This window comes from Panicum virgatum, chromosome 6N (genome assembly GCF_016808335.1).
Source record: "Panicum virgatum strain AP13 chromosome 6N, P.virgatum_v5, whole genome shotgun sequence".
Classification (NCBI taxonomy): Eukaryota; Viridiplantae; Streptophyta; class Magnoliopsida; order Poales; family Poaceae; genus Panicum; species Panicum virgatum.
The window spans coordinates 988811-1008440 of record NC_053150.1 but is presented as its reverse complement, the minus strand read 5'-3'; the positions used below and the strand labels follow the sequence as shown (position 1 = coordinate 1008440).

The 19630-nt window shown below is 46.1% G+C and overlaps 2 pseudogenes; both read right to left on the bottom strand.

The window, feature by feature from the left end:
* Positions 1 to 1209: 1209 nt before the first annotated feature.
* On the bottom strand, positions 1210 to 5912 carry LOC120679692 (annotated as a pseudogene).
* Positions 5913 to 11663: 5751 nt separating this feature from the next.
* Positions 11664 to 16908, bottom strand: LOC120679689 (annotated as a pseudogene).
* Between the last annotated feature and the right edge of the window lie 2722 nt (positions 16909 to 19630).

Below are 19630 nucleotides of genomic sequence, written 5' to 3'. Positions count from 1 at the left end.
TGATGGGAGAGAAAGCTTGGCTCATGGGCAAAATGATTTTTACCGCTGCTGTGAGTGAGTGAGATTGAGAATGATGGGGTTGTGCCAGAGGAAGCAGCATACGGCGTGGGCTCTTCGATGCCCGGCGATGAGCACGTCGCTGATGGTCGTGTAGGTGCTAGGGCAGTAGGAGCTGAGGCAGACGTTGTCGTGGTCATCATCGGATTACCCCCGCCGCCGCAGCCCACGCGTACGCGCCGGCCGTCGCAGCCATTCCGTGGTTCTTGCTGCGCGCTGCCACCCGTGCGCGCGATTCTCGAGTAGCTGCGCATCGCAGACTGCCGCCGGCCATCCAGGAGGCCTCACTCCGGCCAGGTGCCATGGCGGCTGTAGCCGGCGAGCTGCGGTGGGCCCACGCGGTCCAGGGCCAGCTGGAACCTTACGAGCAGAGAAGCAAGGGAACAGGCTCGTAGTGCCGATTTCGGCCGGTGGGGAGGCTCTCCGGCGATGAGCACGGGCTCGAGCTCCAGGTCAGACTTGGGAGAACGCGTGGGCGCCCGCCGCTACGGCGTCCGCTACGGACCAAATCGTCCCCCGCCGATCTTTATAACCACTGCAATTGGATCTCTGGGAAGAGCAAATCGGGACCATCGCCGCCGGCATCATCCCCTTCCGTGGGCGCCGCCTCCGCCACGCCGGCGCAAGCGGGCCGGTGCTTCCCCTGCTCCTGGCGTCGCGCCGCTGGGCCACTGCCTCTCTCGTCTGGCCCGGGTCGCCGATGGAATCGAGCTCTGCAGGACAGCAACCGCGGGGAAGGGGAGAAGGAGAGCACCGCGTGCCTGTAGCGGAAGCGGAGGGGAGTCGGACCGGCAACGGGCAGGAGGCGCGCCATCGTGGCAGCTCGGCGCGGGTGCCCGTCGGGCAAGTCGACACTGCGGCTCCTCCTCCGTTCTCCTCTGTGGCGGCCTGGCGGGTATCTCCGCGTGGCGCGGGCGGCCCGCGTGGCCTCACCGGTCGCGCTGAGGAGGAGCCCGGTGGCGAAGCGGAGAGCCGTGATCCTGTTTTCGCGGCGAGGCGACGGGGACGAACGCCGTCACAGGGCGGGGCGGGGCGGACGACCGTAGACGCTGAGGTTTCGCGAATAATTTGGAATGCCCGATTGTTCGCTTAATGGGTGAGAGACCACATCGGACAGTTCAGGTTGCTCCATGGCTTGGCTTGATCCGGTGGCTAGCAGGTTAGCGGGTGCCTGCTTTTGGTGCAGAAATCGTAGATAGAGATACTGATCAATGAGCAGAGCCCGCCTATGAAGTTGTGATCAATCACATCATCACCGTCCTCGACATGCGCAGCTTCACCCTCAGGACAATTCCAACCCAAAAACCATGAAGTGGTTTCTATATCATGCCATAGACACTACCATAGAAACTATTGTCCCTAATGCATAGTTTCTATATATGTTCACACAATTTATTTGCCACTAAATCTTCTCTCTCCAACAACCAATCATCTTTCTTTCTACACCTATCACATAGACACCACTATCACCACTATCCTCCAATGCAAAATTGGTGGTTTCTAGTGCCTTGGATTTCACGCAGACACCATTTCTTGCATGAGATCTAGTTTTTTCACATTTTCATTCTCTCTCTCATTTAATACAGCGCCACAACATCAAAATGTTCTAGATGGCACTATAATTAATGATATAGAAACTATCCTATGTGGAGGGTTGGGACTGCCCTCACACCACCCCACAACTCCAGCACTCTCGAACCACGCCTTCAGCTCGCGCAGCTGCAACAGGACACCCCCATCCCCGCCGTACACCGCCGAGGACAGCGCGCAGTCCAATCCCACGTCGGTGACGGACGACACGTAGCGCCGGAGTACGCGGCGGGGTCCAGTGCCTTGATTTACGGCCGCTCCAGGCGCCACATGACCCTGACGTCGGAGACGAGGAATCCGAGGAGGACGCTGGTGGAGCCGCGGTCCTTGGCGACGTACGGCTCCGGCGAGCTCGGCGGCCAGGTGCAAGCCTCGATCTTGATGTTGATGACGGAGGGCCCGTCGAGGCCGGTGAGGAGGTCTTCTAGGACGAGGTACGGGTGCGGCTCGTCGGGCTGCGCAGCGGTGGAGAGGAGGCGCGTGCCGTGGAACCCCGGGAAGAAGGCATGACGGATGCGGCTCGAGACGGTCGGGTGAGCGGAGAACGCCTCGTAGAAGGCGGCCTCGTCACTACGATAAATCGGTAATTCGCCGGACGCAAATCATCGGCCACATGTCAAAGAGAGATTTTGTCATGGGCCAAATACAAAACACACAGCCAAAATAAAAGCACACGGCGAAATTAGACTTCGCCGTGTGCCCTAAGCTCAGCACACGGCAAACAAACCTCTTTGCAGTGTGCCACAGACCAGCACACAGAAAACATTAAGGTTTGATGTGTGCCACTACCTTGGCACACGGCAAAATAAACAAAACGCTACGAACTTGCTAACAATCGAATGTGTCGCTAAGAGTTTTATAAATTCCATAAAATCGAAACGTAGTCTGAAAATTATGAAATTTGTCAAGCGGTCATAATATCATGCAAGGAGGCTATGGTAAAAATTTGATTACATTTATCATTTTTTTGACAAACGCTGCTTAACAAACTTAAGTTTCTCCGAAAAAGATCGATATAGTTTCTAAGATTGCAGTTACGTCTGTACGCCTAATGATGTTCAAATTATAATTTGTGTTCCAAATTTTTTCTGTAGACAATAAACCACATGAAGTAGTTCATGTTCAATTATGGCAATTTTTTGGACTTGTTTGCCATTTTTTGAATTTTTTAGTAATATTAGAATTTAGTTGAAAATAATGAAATTGAGCTATATATGCATAAAATAATGAAAAATTTTCAAAGAAGCATATCATATGCAATGTTTAGTGAGTTTGGTAATATTTTTCAATATACATTTCATTAAATTTAGTGAAACATGTTTTAAAAACAAATTAGTTGACTACATGAAATAACAGAAATTCATTGAAAAATGTATTTTCCCATCTTTGCCGAGGTTGTGGCACACGGCGAAGTTTATAGATTTTCCGTGTGCCCAGATCTGTGGCACGGCAAAAATGAATTTCAAAACAAAAAAAAAGAAAAAAAATCTTTGCCGTGCGTCCTACGGCGAACTCCCGCACACATAGACATTTTCAAACAGCTAGCATCTCTCTCAGCTCTCTCTCACTCTCTCACTCACTCTCTCCCCACCGCCGCGCCGGACGCCCCGCCCCGCCGCCGCTGCATGGCGCGCAGCGCCGTCCCGCAGCCGCCCCGCAGCCCCTGCCTGGCGGCGCGGCCCCGCCCGCCCCGCCCCGGCGTCGCCCCGCCACCGCGGCCCTGCCCCAGCCCCGCCTCGCCGGCGCGGCCCCGCCCGGGCCCCGCCCCACCCCGGCTCTCCCTCCTCTACCCTGCCCCGCCGGCGCCCTCCGCCGTGGCCCTGGTCCGGCGCGGCCCCGCCGGCCTCGCCCTGCCCTGCCCCGATGCGGCCCTGTCCCGGCGCCGGCCAGGCCCGGCTCCCCCATCCCCTCCCCCCCCCGGCGCCGCCCCACCCTGACGGTGCCGCGGCTCCGTCGCGGCCCTAGACCGCGGCGTCTTGGGGCCGCTGCATCACCGCCCCACCGCACCCCGACGCGGCCCTTGGTGGTAGCTGCTCCGCCACACTCCAATGTTAATTTTTTTAGTCATGGCATTGAAATTTTGACCTATACTTATGTTGTAATTGATGGAATTAAATTTGAATGAGGAGGAGAGAGGAGGACAAGGAAAAGGAGGCCACGCCGCGCACGTCGTCAAGCCCATAGGTGAGCGGCATAAGCAACCTCTCTTTTCGTGTTATGCATAAGCCCATAGGTCACGTAATTTAGGCGTCTCCCGTTCGAAAGAGATACGATTGGGAATATGCAAATCTTTGCATATCTATATCCGTATCTGTTTCGAATTGTCCACATTTTTTGGACAGCTCGAGGGTGCGTAAATGTTGTTAGTTTCCATGGTCTACTCCGATCCGAGCCAGAGTTTCGGCATCACCTCCCTGTTGTTCTCCGGATACACAATCTCCTTGCCAGGATGTGTATTTGGAGAGCAGCGGGGAGGTGCTGTTGAAATTCTGTCTTAGACAGAAGTAGATCATGGAAACTAACCATATCTACGCACCCTCGGGTGGGATTAGGACCTATCTTCACCTATTATATATTGTTAGACATCGTGTAGATGCAATCGGTTTTTAAATTTCTCGCTCGTATATTAAAGGATGGATGACCATGAGTGGATGTACAAGGGCAGGCAGAGCGAGCAAGAGTATGTTGAGTTTGGTCTAAAGGTCAATGATTTCTTGAAAAAGGCATTTGATAGAAGACAGAGTAGAATGCCATGTCCATGCAACAAGTGTCAAAATAGGATACATCTATCACAACTCACTATGGGTAAACACATTATTAGAAATGGGTTTGTGGAAAACTATACCGGATGGATCTGCCATGGTGAAGCCCATCGTGCGAGAGAAGAGATCGTCAAACAACGCATCGATGATTATGATGCTGATGCCGGTTGCGCAGACATGTTAGCTGACTTTTATGAAGCACACTTCGAAGAAGGACCTAGAGAGGAACCGCCAAAGCCTACGGCAAAGCACTATTACGACATGTTGTCTGCGGCACAGAAACCACTTCACGGGCATACCACTGTTTCTCAATTCGATGCTATTGCACGCATACTGGCCCTAAAGTCTGAGTGTGGCATTAGTCGGGATGGCTTCGACAAAATGTTGATAATTTTTGGTAGTTTGCTTCCGGAAGGACACATTCTTTCAAAGAGCATGTATGAGGCACAAAAACTTCTTCGTACTCTTAAGATGCCATATGAGAAGATACATGCTTGTCCGAAGGGATGCATGTTGTTTAGGAGACCTAGAGATTTAGACTTGCTTAGATTATAACTTGAGAACTTGGTTTTTGTCTCACCTGCAATTTACTGTCTTACATTTTTTGCAGAATCAATCGGCGGCATCGAATACGCCAGAATTATCGCCGGGCATCTCACCGACTCTACCCCCACAGCAGTTGTTCCCACCTCAGTTCGGCGGCCCACCACCGTTCGACGACCCACTTCAGCCATAAACTTGTTGATTTATGCACTTATGGACTTGTAAACTTTGCATCGGACTTGTGGATTTGCATTGAACTTTTAGACTTTCTATTGCACTTGTGGATTTGCATTGGACTTGTACTTTGTATTGGACTTGTGAATTAGCGGCTTTATATGTTGTGATGCTATGATGTTTGTTGTGATATATACTGTCTTGCATGTTGTTTGTGATATATGTATTGATATAAGTTGGACTGGGGTCCTTTAAACCTAAAAATCAAAGTTTCTTCGTCGTGTGCCGTACCTGGGGCACACGGCGAAGTGTTGTTCCAGGCCGGCCCATATGGTCACTTTGCCATGTGCCTACTGTCCGGGCACACGGCAAAGCCTGGGTTTTCACTGTGTGTCCACGGTGCGGACACACGGCGAAAAACCGCCGGCGCCGTCAGCTGGGCACACGCCGTCTGCTCGCTTTTTTTCACCGGTGTGCCTGTATTTACACACGGCGAATAATTTTGCCGTGTGCCCGACGAATGGCACACGGCAAATACGGCCTTCGCTGTCCCCATGGCTGTCGTCGGCGCTTTGTCGTCGGCCACCGTCGGCGAAGTCTTCGCCGTGTGCCTACGGGGCTTCGCCGTGTGCCTTGGGCACATGGCGAAATCGTGGATTCCGATAGTGTGCTCCCCGCGGTCGCCGGCCTGGAGCGGCTTGTAGAAGAGGTCGACGAGCCGGCCGAGCTTGTTGATGGAGGCGCGGTGGCTGCGACCTGGCGCTCGGGCGCGCGGAGGTTCGACATCCGAGTCCGACATGGCGCGGGCGCGAGGAGGGGGCGGCGTTGTGATTGGGAATGGGAACTGCATCTCGCGATTTAGATCCCAACAACCATGGATCCAACAATCAAGTGGACAGACAACGTCTCTTTCCTCCCTTTTTTTCAATTGAATGAATGAATGCTTGGACTAATTCCATTCAAGTATTCGAAGCAGCAAACGTAAGCAAAGCACAACATAGCCAACTGCAGTTCCTAGGATTTCTTCTTTTCCCCTTCGTTGAGGATCAATAAATGTCACAACCCCATACACTTGAATTACCTAATCGTGCTGGCTTATCGAGTGTGCCCACTAGCACAACCCGTTACTTCCAAGCAACACATGTTTGATAACTGCTGTCTATAATAAAGTATAAACAGAAATCATTAGTGCGCGGCTGTTGTTTGGTGACTCAGTCGAATGAATATGATAACCAAAATTTAGGAAACTGCAGCAATAAACATTTTATACGCTGGCTTACCCTAACAGAAACCACGTTTGATGTAAAATAGTTTCAAACTGGTGCTACAATTTCTTACAGCGTAACAATTCACAGCATGCCCAAAAATAGGTGTGCGCATAACATTTCACAGCATACAGCCACACACAAGAATAGCTGTGCGCGCAACATCAAACAGCATACCAAAGAGTCAGCACAATGTCACTGTTCACTCTTCTGCCAAACCAACAAATGCAGTATTCGGCATTATCAAATGCATGGCATAGGTTGGTAGCACCTAAATAAACGTAAATTACTGAAGTATGCAAGGCTAATGGCCAAACTTCTGTTACAGTATTAGGCATTATAGACCCAAAACTCAGTACAGCATCTTTACCAAGGGATCTTCCGGCGTTCACCTGAACCAGAAAGCACTAGGAAGGAACCTGCATAATGAACCATATTTTGTTGTTCAGTGTCTAACTAGATTGCAACATTATAGGAAAGATGCATGACATATGAAGGAGAAGTATTGTACTTGTATAGGCATGTTCCCATCCCTACATGCTAGCGAGCCAAGAACAAAATACAAATTTAACAGATTGCAAATAAAATCACCTCTCACCAGTTCACAGTTCAAATTGAACAGGGTGCAAATTTCACAAAACTACAATTGTTGTTGCCAAAAAGCAACACATACATGGTGTCATGGCATAAATTTGGCAAATATAACAGACGCTCCTGAAATACTTAACTATACAAGTCCACTCCTGTCAAAATCCATGAAATAAATTCGTACGAGTCAACACTACTACGAATTCAAGTTAATCGTAGTGAGTGAACATCTATAATGCAAAAAGTATCTCATTTACAAATGCATCATAAGATATCTTCAAATGTAACTGGTTTTTATTACCAACACCATATCAACTGTTTTCTGAACGCATATCTGTACTTAGAATTACCTTTTCAAATTCCATCTAATGCAGAGATACAAACATTACTCTGTAGCAGAAAGCACATTTAGCCTAAGTATCCTGAATTCGTCTACAAATGCAACAGCGCCCTTGTTCAATAGGTCACCCCTAGCATCTAGTTTACCATTGCATTTACCAACAAAAAATGTGGCTGTAGCTCAGAAGCAACACATACAAAGGTGTCGCAGCTTTCATGGACAAATAGAATGTGTTCAAGCTGACCAATCAAGGACTGAAATGACACTACTGCAAATATGGGTCACCAAAAACTGACTCATCACTCCAATGCTATCATGTTGGCAACATATATGTTCAGATCTATAGCATCGACCAAGTACACCGTTTATGGTCCGAACTCTGAACATACAATGAATTGAAATTTGAAAAAGTCTATAGAACAGTGCAAGTCTACAATGTGAATGCAAGCAAATAGATATACGTAGGCATTAATAAATTAATGCATCAGCGAGCTAAGAATATTTTTTTTATTTTTAACCTATTTTTCAATTTTATTTTAAAAATAACGCACCTGGATATATATTTGCAGATCTAACCCTTTTGGTCGCGCCGGTCTGCGTGGCGTGACAAAAGCACACTGTCGCGCCACATGCATTGGCGTGACAAGATGTGCCACGTTGGCACGCTTCGGAGCGCTCGGAAGGGGTCTGCCAGCTCATATTCCACGTGTCAACCTTGTCACGCCACTCCCACCGGCGTGACAGTACAACCTTGTCACGCCACCCCCGCTGGCGTGACAAGGTCTGACTTTAGAAAAATCATATCTTTTTCATACGTACTCGGATGGAGATGATTTTTATATGAAAATTGTAGCTCTCAACGAGATCCACAACTTTGTAGTTTTGAGTTTTTTCATTTGAAGTAATTAAGATGGTTAAATAATTGATTTAAACTTTTGACAGCATATTAATCACTTTACCTCTATCGGATCATCTCTAACTTGACATATTTATCATGGTTCTACAAATTAAGTTCTATATAATGTTTGATATATGAAATAATATGGACTAAATAATAATAGTTCGATAAGAGATACAATGAGAAATCAAACTATATCATTCTTGTGTATGAAATATAATGCAACACCCTAAATATTAATTATAGCTATAAGCTAGATCAAATATTTTTTTGAAAGATTAAGATCTTAAAATATGATAACAGTTTGAAAAAGATACAAATGTGTAAGTTTTATACTAGTAATTAAGTGGTTTAGATGAAATGAGTACTTTGTTGTTCTCCATCTTATGGCCTTCTTTTCATTGTATCTCCTTTGGTCAGCGCAACGCTTATCGATTGCACTGCTTGGTTTGGCTAGCCAAGATCATCGCTCAAGGTGCCTCCATGGTCTCACCACTCTAGATATATATTATATTAATAAGCAAGTGTTGTTATAGAAGAAAAGAGAGCCACCACGTTCGTCGAGAGGGTCTAGAAATTTATACATTAATCTAAAAAGGAGAAGAATTTACACAATTGGATTTTAAGAAGAACTAATGATCTAAACTGACTCAAGAGGCCATATCAAATACAATTGAAAAATATCTAATTTCATAATTAAAGAATTAAAAAAATTAGAATATAATTATAGAGTCCATGCCGAATACAAAAATTCGTCAAACTTTCCCACCCAATCAAGACTACGCCGTATGGCACGTCTAATGGGGATCAAAACTGGTTGATCCTGATAGATGGAAGTAAAATGATGGGGCATGATGGGGTCAAAACAACATAATATATGGATGCAAAACAATGACACAATTATTGATTGTTTTATATGCTTATTTGTATATGGGCTTCCAACAACGTCAGGGACCATAAGAAATTCGGCACAACGGTAGTAGAGAAGTCTCCATACAGGTGGTGGTGGCAAAACAGTTGTACATATGCTCATGTAACTTCGGAGTTGATTTGTACAAAATAGATATAATGTATATGCACGTAATTTGATAGGCAATGTGAAAATATGTATAATAAGACTTAGTGATGTATAGTGGTTGAAGAACAAACTCTAGGGGAACAAACAAAATAGCCTGCTACAACAAAGTATTTATAATAAAAAACAAAACGTAGCAAAACTAGCCACACTATTAGCATGGACCAACTCACAAGTTAAAGCTATAATTAATAATACCTAGAGTGTTGCATTATATTCCGTACTCAATGATGATATAGTTTGATTTCTCATTGTATCTCTTATCGAACTATTATTATTTAGTCCATATTACTTCATATATCAAACATTATATAGAACTTATGTAGCAAAAATGGCCTCTCATGCCATATTTCAATATAATGTTTTGGCGATTGATGACACACACAACACTTGGACTAATATGATTGTTAAGATGAACATTCGCAGGCTTTTAGGCTCAAGTGATGACAAAGAGAAGATAAGCGTAGCTAGGCCCGAAGGGCCACCCCTGAAAGCTCTTCGGTCCAAGGGAGAAGAATTGAGGTATTTTGCTATCATCGGTTAAACCGACGTAGGGCAAAATGAACTCACCGATGCAATCACAGAGAAGGTTTGCGGGCCAGGGTTTTACACCGGATGAACCGATGCTACGGAAGTTATATACGTCGGTGCATTGGCAGAAGAAGACCGAGGAAAATACCTACACCGGTTGAACCGACGATGCATCGGTCAATTGCATCGGTTCAGTTGTCCAGAGAGGTGGTTTTTGGAGGAACGTAAAGAAGTTACAATCACTGGTTAAACCGACGCTAATTTTACATACACCGGTTGATTGCATCGGTTAAACCGGCGATACACCGGTTAATTGCTAACGGCTAGTTTTTCAAGTGGCAGTTTACATACACCGGTTGAACCGATGATGGCTTTTGGGGTACGTCGGATTAACCGGCGTTAAGCACATTTCTGGCAGCTTTTCTCCAACGGCTATATTTGCTTGTGCTGCCTATATATACCCCCAAGGCTAGGTCATTTGAGCGTGCTGGAGTTCAAGGAAGTATACAAGAGCTAAAGATCATCTCCAACCACCATAGAGCTTCATTGTACATCATATAGGCTTAAGCACACTTGTGAGAGTGCTTAGTGCCTGTTTAGGCTTAGTTCTTGAGAGAACTAGCTTGAGAGAAAGCCTTGCTGTGGCAAGCACCTTGTGTACTCGTCGTGTGACCCTCCGACTTGGTGTGGAGTGGCAACGACACTTTGTACGGGGAAGGAGGCCCCTACTTGGTGTTAAAACTCCAAGATAGTGAAGACGGTGCCGTGGTGACGCTTCGAGATAGACGGTGGCGGTGACCTCGTCTTTGTGACTTGGCATCACTTAGCCTTTGCTTGTCGGGAGCCTTGGAAGCGTGGCAAGACGGTGATCAAGCGAAGATACTCGGCATCACACTTGTTTGTGTTGGACAAGTGGCCGTGGACGTAGGGAGGGACTTTGGTGTCCTAACCGAACCACGTTAAATCGTGTGTCTTGGTGTCTTCACGGGAGTTTGCATATCCTCTCCCTTACCGCTTTACTTACCGCATTACATTTCCGCATTTACTCTTTCTTGCTTACCTTCACTTTTCTAGTTAGTTTGATTAGGATTGGCTATAGGTTGCAAGTCTTTTGGGGTAAGTAGAGAATAGTAAAGATAAACCTTAGAAATAACTAGCATGTATAGGACGTGTTAGGTTTATGTTATGCAAGTAGTTTGAGCCCTAGGTTAAAAAGCGATTAGCGACCCTATTCACCCCCTCCCCCTCTAGGGTCGGACACCCCGGTGATTCTTACAACTTAATTTGTAGAACCATGATAAACATGTCAAGTTAGAGATGATCCGATAGAGGTAAAGTGCTTAATATGCTGTTAAAAGTTTAAATCAATTATTTAACCATCTTAATGACTTCAAATGAAAAAAACTCAAAACTACAAAGTTGTAGATCTCGTTGAGAGCTACAATTTTCGTATAAAAATCATCTCCATCCAAGTTCGTATGAAAAAGATATGATTTTTCTAAAATCAGACCTTGTCACGCTAGCATGGTGGCGTGACAAGGCTGTACTGTCACGCCGGTGGGAGTGGCGTGACAAGATTGACACGTGAAATATGAGTTGGCATACCCCTTCCGAGCGCTCCAAAGTGTGCCAACGTGGGACATCTTGTCACGCCAATGCATGTGGCGCGACAGCGTGTTTTTGTCACGCCACGCAGACCAGCGCGACCAAAAGGGTTAGATCTGCAAATATATATCCGGTGGGTTATTTTTAAAATAAAATTAAAAAATAGGTTAAAAATAAAAAAAATATTCGCGAGCTAATCACATCTCACCGCGATACCTTGATATGAACAGTCGCATTACCGCCTAAGGAAGGGTGGCAAATGATTGTGACTATCGTAGCGGTTGGGTATGGTCTGGTTTGACAGAAGGCTCTCCTTCAACATGAAACCCAGTAGCTTCATCGGGTAGTCCAATCCTTGCGTCCTTACAATAGTCCGAGCATTTCCATTCCTGTCATAGCATGTGATATGGTCGAGCACATTGACCAGATAATGTCCATCTTCATTGCATATAAAACCAGACCAACTAACATTCACTCCAAGCTGGGTAATAATATGCATTTCAGGCTCCACTGGCACCTGTACTTCCAGATTGTGTACCCAGTTATCATTGGTATACATCCAAAGATCAATGTGTGTTGGCCCTGTGGGAACCATTACATTCACAGATTCAGCAGAGGACACTGATGCAGCCAGTTGATCATTCAAATTCAGTAACACGGTCCAATGCGGTATCCGGTTCTCAGTCAAAGGTGGTACAGGAATGGAGTTCAATGTTTCTGAACTTGTATCAAACACCGATATCCCTGCTATCCCATCCTGCTCATGAACCCAATACACACAGTCTCGCACCTGCACAGGTACAGGGTCCACAACCTCATTAAAACTTGTGTTAGCAATGCTGCGCGGATTAAACCGACCAGGCTCAAGCTCCACAACAAAGTAATGAGAGGTCCCCATGAATCTATTATCCTCCTTCAGAATGCGAAAACAGCCACTTTCTTTGTGGTGGTACAGGCACAGCATGCTCTGATTGTTGTGGGGGGTATAAGCAAAACGAGACCAATGTCGGGTGATGGGGTTGGAGAGGTACAAATCCTCACGAAATGACAAAAGCAACACACCGTTGCAAGATCCATGTATCTTGAAACAGTTCACCCACTGATCTCTTGGACAATTAGAGCCCGATACCATAGAGAAGTCATGATTCTTTAAGGTATGCAGGTCAAGGGCATCCATCCAGAAATACGGAAACTTATCATCGCCCATGCGGAGCAAGAGGGGACGCTGCTGCTGGCTTTGGTAACGTAGTTGTAGGAAGGTGGCGTCAGATACAACACTGTGCCAGTTTTTGCAGACACTGCCACAGCGAAAGACCCATTTTGGCTCAAGGCGCAAAAAGATCCCTCCATACACGAAAATAAGGGAACGACTTATACAAAGTGACCACATACACGAAAAGGTGCTCATGTTAGGTGCAACAGCTACAAACTGGTGAATTAGATTATGGCACATTTACATCCCTCCATACCACATTATGTCGTTTTGGACTATGTCACGAGAATTAAGGGTGCATGAAAAAGTACAGAGCATGCTGAAAACTAGCATTGTGTTTGCAGGACAAACCTTTCTTTTTTCCACGGCGCCTAATTCCCAAGGCAAGCAATGCCCGTATTTCAGCATTGTCCTCAGTGCATTTCATCGATTGGAGCTCCTGTAGAGGATGGGATGTGATCCTCTCTGACCGATTCGGTTTCATCACCACAGTAAATTTTATGTGCGCTACAAGGTCACCAGTGTAAGGCAAAAATAATTACCACTTAAACGACAAGGATCATATATGCATTCATATAAAGATGACCTTTGCAGATAATCAGCAATGAATGAATGAGAATGTATAAAATAATAAAAGGTATGTCCCGCAATCCACTCCACTGTAATTCAAGACAAGGGGGGTTGCATTTCTCTACCTGGCTCCTCATGAAGTACATGGTATTTCTTCAACAGATTCGGCTCTGTGGATTTTAGTATTGTTAAGCTGCTCTCTTCCAGAGCCCTGTAGAAATTCACAATAGCATGTATTAATAGAAAAATGAAAAAATTTAGGGCCTCAGAACTCAAAAGACGGTGAGCAGCAGCAAACCTAGAAGTAAAGGCGAACTCCTTTCTGCCCCGCTTTTTGTAGACGGTGGTCTGCTCCTCATCCAATAACTTGGGCTGCCATGAATATTTGAACAGAAATATAAATGCAAAGAGAAACAAAGGGAGCATCATAAAGACAACAGTGATTCACACCTTTCCCTCTCCCGTGCTCATGGTTATATCAACGGCATAGACTTCATTCTCCTGAAACTCAGCATCCTCCTTTGTATGAGCCTTGGACTTATCAAACTTGTCATCAGATATGAAAAATTGTTTCAGCTGATGGCTAATAGCACCACCCACAATGTTGCAATCATAAGCAGCAGCAACTTTTTGAACTGCTTCAGATAGATCCTTTTCCTGCAGGCAGGAAAAGGAAATGCACTATCTAAGTCATAAAACAGATTTCTATTAATATACATAAGCAGATAAAGTATAACTGACATGCCTAGGGAATATACAAAAGCAGAGAAAGTATAACTGACGTGCCTAGGGAACAACCAGCCATCCCCGTGATTCATGAAAGAAAAAACACTTAAGAAACTCTGCTACTCCAGCTTTCTACTCAAGTAAACTACATTTGTCATCCTAACACCGTAAATAAATCCGGAAGAGTACTTTTTTAAAAAAATTGTACCTTCTTCCCAGGCCTAACAAGCCTCAGAGCGACTTCTGCTGCTTTGTTGGCAGCAACAAGGACATCAGCTGCTCTTCCAGTGACTGGCCCATTTGTAACGACATGTGTGAGCCAGTACAGCATTAAAACCATCAATATGGCAGCCCATATCTCTGTCCAAGATTACACAATTAGTCAAGGTTCTAAATATCCTGCTATAGCCACCGTTATAGCTTGCTATAGCTTTTGAAAGAAGAAAAAGCTAAAATATTTATCTCTTAGCTTTGAAAGGCTAAATACGCTAATAGGCGGCTATATCCCGCTATAACCGCTAAATTAAGATTTATTTAGCTAGCTAAATCATATAACTAATTTCTATTTATTGTTAGTTTAATATTGAGCTTCGTCATTTATAAAATTTAGTATTTCTTCAATGTTGTAACAAGAGAATGAAGCCTCGGAGTACTTCAGTATATGAAATTTTCTTGATTTCATGTTTATATGAAAAATTACTCATAGATTTATGCATGGTGTTGAAGTAGAAATGTATAATTGTGAGAAGCTTCTAGAAGATTAGTGAGTATACTTGAATCATGGTTACCATGCTTCATGGTAAAATATGAATACTCTAGAAATTAGATACTTGTATGGTTAGATAAGTATGAGAAAAATTCTGAAGTTAGATATTTTGTAAAGAAGTGTGTAGAAGATGAACACATGGCAAAACCATATGAGCCATGGAGTCCTACAAATAGGGGGTGTTTCCCTCTCCTCTTGCCATACCATGTCATAAGAGGTCTTAAGTAGGAGATGTCATGGTTGCTATGTAGTTTAGTAGTGTCATGGTACGATAGCTACATAAATAGTGCAACGGTCTTGTGTTATATTAATTTACGGTGAATAAAGAATTGAGTTCCCTTATAGAGTTGATTAGAGTCATCAATTTATCCACACATTGCATTTACACAACTGCTAAATTGGTTAGCTAGGTTATAACTCGCTATAGCCTTTCTTAGCCTATACAAACACCAACCGCTAAATGCTTTAGCCCGCTATTTTAAACATTGCAATTAGTTGAAGTCCATGGTGCAGATTTTCCAATGAAATAGAGAAAACACTATAAACAATTGCAACAGAGGATTACATTTTAACAACATCATTCTGTTTCAAGACTGACTCATCAGTTGCAGGCGGAGAAAAGTGGCAGACTGTGTTGTTCACAGATAAACAAGTTGGGAAAGCAATGCCCTTTTCAATAGACCCCTTCTTGTAAACTTTTGAAGTTTCCCTGTCCCAATAAAAAATGCCGAGTAAGAAGGCAAGTCTGCGTGAAAGCAGCAATCAAGAGACATAAAACAAAAAAGATATATTGTATTACTCTCTTATGTAAGCATCACCCATCTCACAGAGGTCGACGATCTTGGCATTTGGCGTGCAGTTAGAAACTACCAGCGCCAAAGCATCTGTATATGAAAAATGCAACAGTGTATTTCATTGTTATTATATTTCTGCACTTAATATAACCCAGATTAAATTCATTTCTAAAAAAGGCCCAAATTAAAGACACCCCCACCCCACCATAATTCAGTCACTAACTGAAGGATATTACATCACTATCAGAAAGGTTTGCCAGCAAAGGGACTTTATGCCATGCATTTGAAACACAATAGGAAAACAAACATTCAAATCAAATGAAGGTAAGGGTAGTTATATCGCATTCCTTCTATCATAGAAATGTTACTGTATCCAAGGTAATTTAGGGGTGGCTGTCATGGGCGGCGGTTTGCGAACCCGTGAAGAGGTAACCAGACCTCATTTCCCATCAGAAGCCACCCCATGGGAAGAGATCCATGGGCCATCACGATCAAAACCAACCCCTCTGTTGGGACCCCCTACCCCCTTTTCCCGATCCCGTCAGCCTAGAAACAGAAACACAGCCATAGCCATTCCGTCACGAAAACCCTCTAATGCAAACCCAGTAAGCAGCAAAGTCAAGAAGGATGGGAGGGTGAAGTTACTTTTGAGGATAAAGGAGGCGTCCCTGTACTTGGAGAAGTCTGCACCGGAGCCTGACATCTGCAGCGAACGTAAAAACGAAAGACAACACAAAACGATCAGAAATGGCGAGAAATTCTCAACGGCCGTGGAATCCATCCGGGAGAACGTGCAAGGTGACAGAGGATACTCACGGCTCCGGCCCGCTTGCCGCGGCGGCGGCGCACTGGGTGAGAGGATTAGGGTTAGCCGGTTAGGGTTCGGAGGAAGCGGAGTCTGGTCGTGGAGTGGAGGGGGTCCCGATTATAAATGGTTTAGCCAATGTCGTTGTGGCGCCTGGCGGGTGGGGCGTCGGGATCTGGGCCGGGCCAAGTTTGCTCAAGTCCAATAATCTGGACAGGACTTGAAACTGTATTGGATAACTTATTTTAAGACCCTGTTCGGTGAAAAGTTGTTGGTTTTTTTATATTTTGTTATTATTTGATAAATAACATCCCATCATAACTAATTAAGATTAAAAGATTCATCTCATGATAATCAGTTAGACTGTGTAATTAATTATTTTTTTAACTGCATTTAATACTATGTATATATATGTGTTCGAACATTCGATGTGATGTGTACTGTAGAAAATAAATTTATTGGGAACTAAACAAGACCCGAATCATATGAGTTGGAAGCCTGAGACTGGCGCTTGTTGTGTTTACAGCATCGCTACTTGTTTACGTTCCGTTACCTTACCTTGGTGAAGCTCTCCGTCTCTGCTCGTGTCGTGGTTTGAGCAGGCATTGCAGCTCGCCCGAAGAGCAGAAAGATATTGCAAATAATTGAACTTAAAACTGCTACTATTATTTATTTGAGACAAAGCTGCACCTTTTTTTTTTTTGCTGCTGCTTAGACGACCTCTTGCGTTATTGGTTGCTGTCTTCACGTAATTGTTGGCGTTAGGATAAACAAACCAGTTCAGTTTTGAATTGCCTTTGCTTGTCTCATATTCAGCATTTTGCATCCGGAGAGAGTGCTAACATAAGAATAACTTTAATCTAAGTCATCAGATCAATATTCAAGAGGCATCGGAGATTGGGTAATTTTACAATCTGGACTCGCCCTTGAATTGAGTAATCATATTTTTGCAAATCTCCCCTCCCACCCCCTGTGCCTCTCCCTTTGGATGTTGATCTGATGACTCATATGGAAATTTTCATAGTTTATACGGAGAGGTTGGTTTGCACCTAATACGTTCCCTAACCGAACATCACTATTATAGACTACTTTCTCCGTTCATTCACGGGATGCTGATGATCGGGACGAACGGGAAGTAGATAATGATAGGCAGTCCTCCCATGCCACAGGGAGCGACGACTATTATAGACTACGTACTCCGTTTCAACATACTCATAAATACTAGGGAAAATTCCTTCCATGTCACTCCCTTAAAGTCTAATAATCCCGTTGAAACCACCGAAAAAAAAAGTATATTCCCGCCGGTGCCATCGGCACTAAATTTAGCTGCCGTTGGTGCCATTGCCGTTCCTTTTCGGGAAAGCTATATTACACTCGACCATTTCTACTCCTCCCCACACTCGAATTTCGCTGCCTATTCTTCTTGAGCTCCGTCGGAGAGAAATCGCGCGTCGAGGTTGGAGGGGTGGGAGATGGGCGGCGGCGGCCGGCGGCGGCATTTAGGGTTTGGGTTTCTGGGGGTCGGGGGGAGGCTCCAATGGCCGGCGGATCAAGAGGAGGTCGGGGGCGGCAGTCAGTGGCGGACCCAGTGGGTAGGCCATATAAGCCTAGGACTACCCAAAATTTGAGCAATCTTTTCTTTACTAGTTGATTTCCTTTACTATCCATAATTATTTGAAAACTCTTATAGTTATGTTACCTAATTGTATACTGAATTATACCATTTTGTATCTTGAAGTTTTAACTAGGCATACCCTAAATTCAAATCCTGGGTCCGCCACTGGCGGCAGTTGGACAGGCGGAGGTGGTGGTTCGGCTGGCGGCGGAGGGCGAGGCAGCGCTGGAGCGCCGCCGGCCAGGCGGGGTCGGATATCCGGTGGCCGGTGGTGGGGGAGAAGAAGGGCGGGGTCGATGACAACAACGGTGGGCTGTGGCGGGGTAGGAAGGCGGCTGCCGCAGGCGGGCTAGGGTCTCGCCGGAGCTCTGCGGCGGTGCCGCGGAGCGCCGGCGAGACCCTAGCCCGCCGCAGCAGGGCGGGGGCACGCAGGGCGGCGGCAAATGAGGACCTCCGTGGAGATGGTTGGAGGAGGAGGAAGATTATGCCTCACGGAAGCTGGAGGTTGAAGATGACCGTGGTTTGTTGGATCTTCATCCAACGGTGAAAAAAATTCTGAGTGTAGAGCAGCTAAAAATTACTCGGGCATAGTATAGACAACCCCTTCCTTTTCCCTATTAGCACGGGATGGCGCGGGGCGGCGCACGCCGCTGTGTGACGCCAGCAGCCGCAGGACGATGCGGGACCGAGCTCGTAGGCTCGTAGCGCGCTGCGCGCGGGGCAGGCCCGCGATCTTGCGCCTTGCTGGGATGGGGTGGCGCGCGGCCGAGCGGCGAGGGGATGCGCAACATGAAGGAGGGGAAACGGGTGGAGCGTCCCGCGGCCATGGAGCTCGCCGTGGAGCTTGAACCGGGAGCCCGCGATGGCAAGGAGCTGCAGGTGGATTTGTCTGCTCGGAATTGGAAGAAAGGGAGCCTAATGTTTGCTAGCACTGCACGAATTGGAGAGCTACATCACTCTTATGCTTGGATTTAGGGATGGACGAGCAATTCAAGGAGCAAGATTTGGAGCCGGTGGAATTGATCTGGCGTGGGAAGGAATTGATCTGCAGCTGTGAGCACGGACAAGAATAGAGCTTTTGAGCTGCTGTAGGTTGCTTCGGTGGAGAAGAAGCAGAGCAGAAGGGTGGCGGCAGCGTGGAGAAAAGGGAAGAGAGACAGGTGCGGCGGCGGTGGCGATGAAATTAAGGGAAGAGGAGGGGTAATTACTATTTGGCAAAATAGTCAAATTCGTTCCGAACGATCACGTCTGGCTCAATTTTGTCCCTCAACTATCAAAATATTCGATTTAGTTCCTGAACTATCTATATTGGTCCAATTTCGTCCTTGTGCTGAGATGGCGTGCTGCGGTGGACTGTCTTCATCAGCACACAGTCAGATTATGCTTCCAACTCATGTCGAAATGTCAATTTTACCCTTATTCTTTCTTGTCAAGACATCTGCCTCTTCCCTCCCTCTCACCCAGCTCCTCTCGCTCCCTGGCAGTCAGGCCACCGCACCTCGCCGCCCCCTCCTAGCCTGCTCGCCGTCCCCAGCAAGCTTGCTCACCGGCTCCTCCCCAGCCGCTCGCTGGCCCTTACAGGGCGCCACGCAAGTCACTGCTCCTACAATGCCGTGCGGATCTGCTCAAGGGCGAGGCGGAGGCTCAACCTGAGCGAGCAAGGAGAAAGTAGCACACGCATTCAGACGTGGTCTTTCAGGTAGGTGTCAGAGT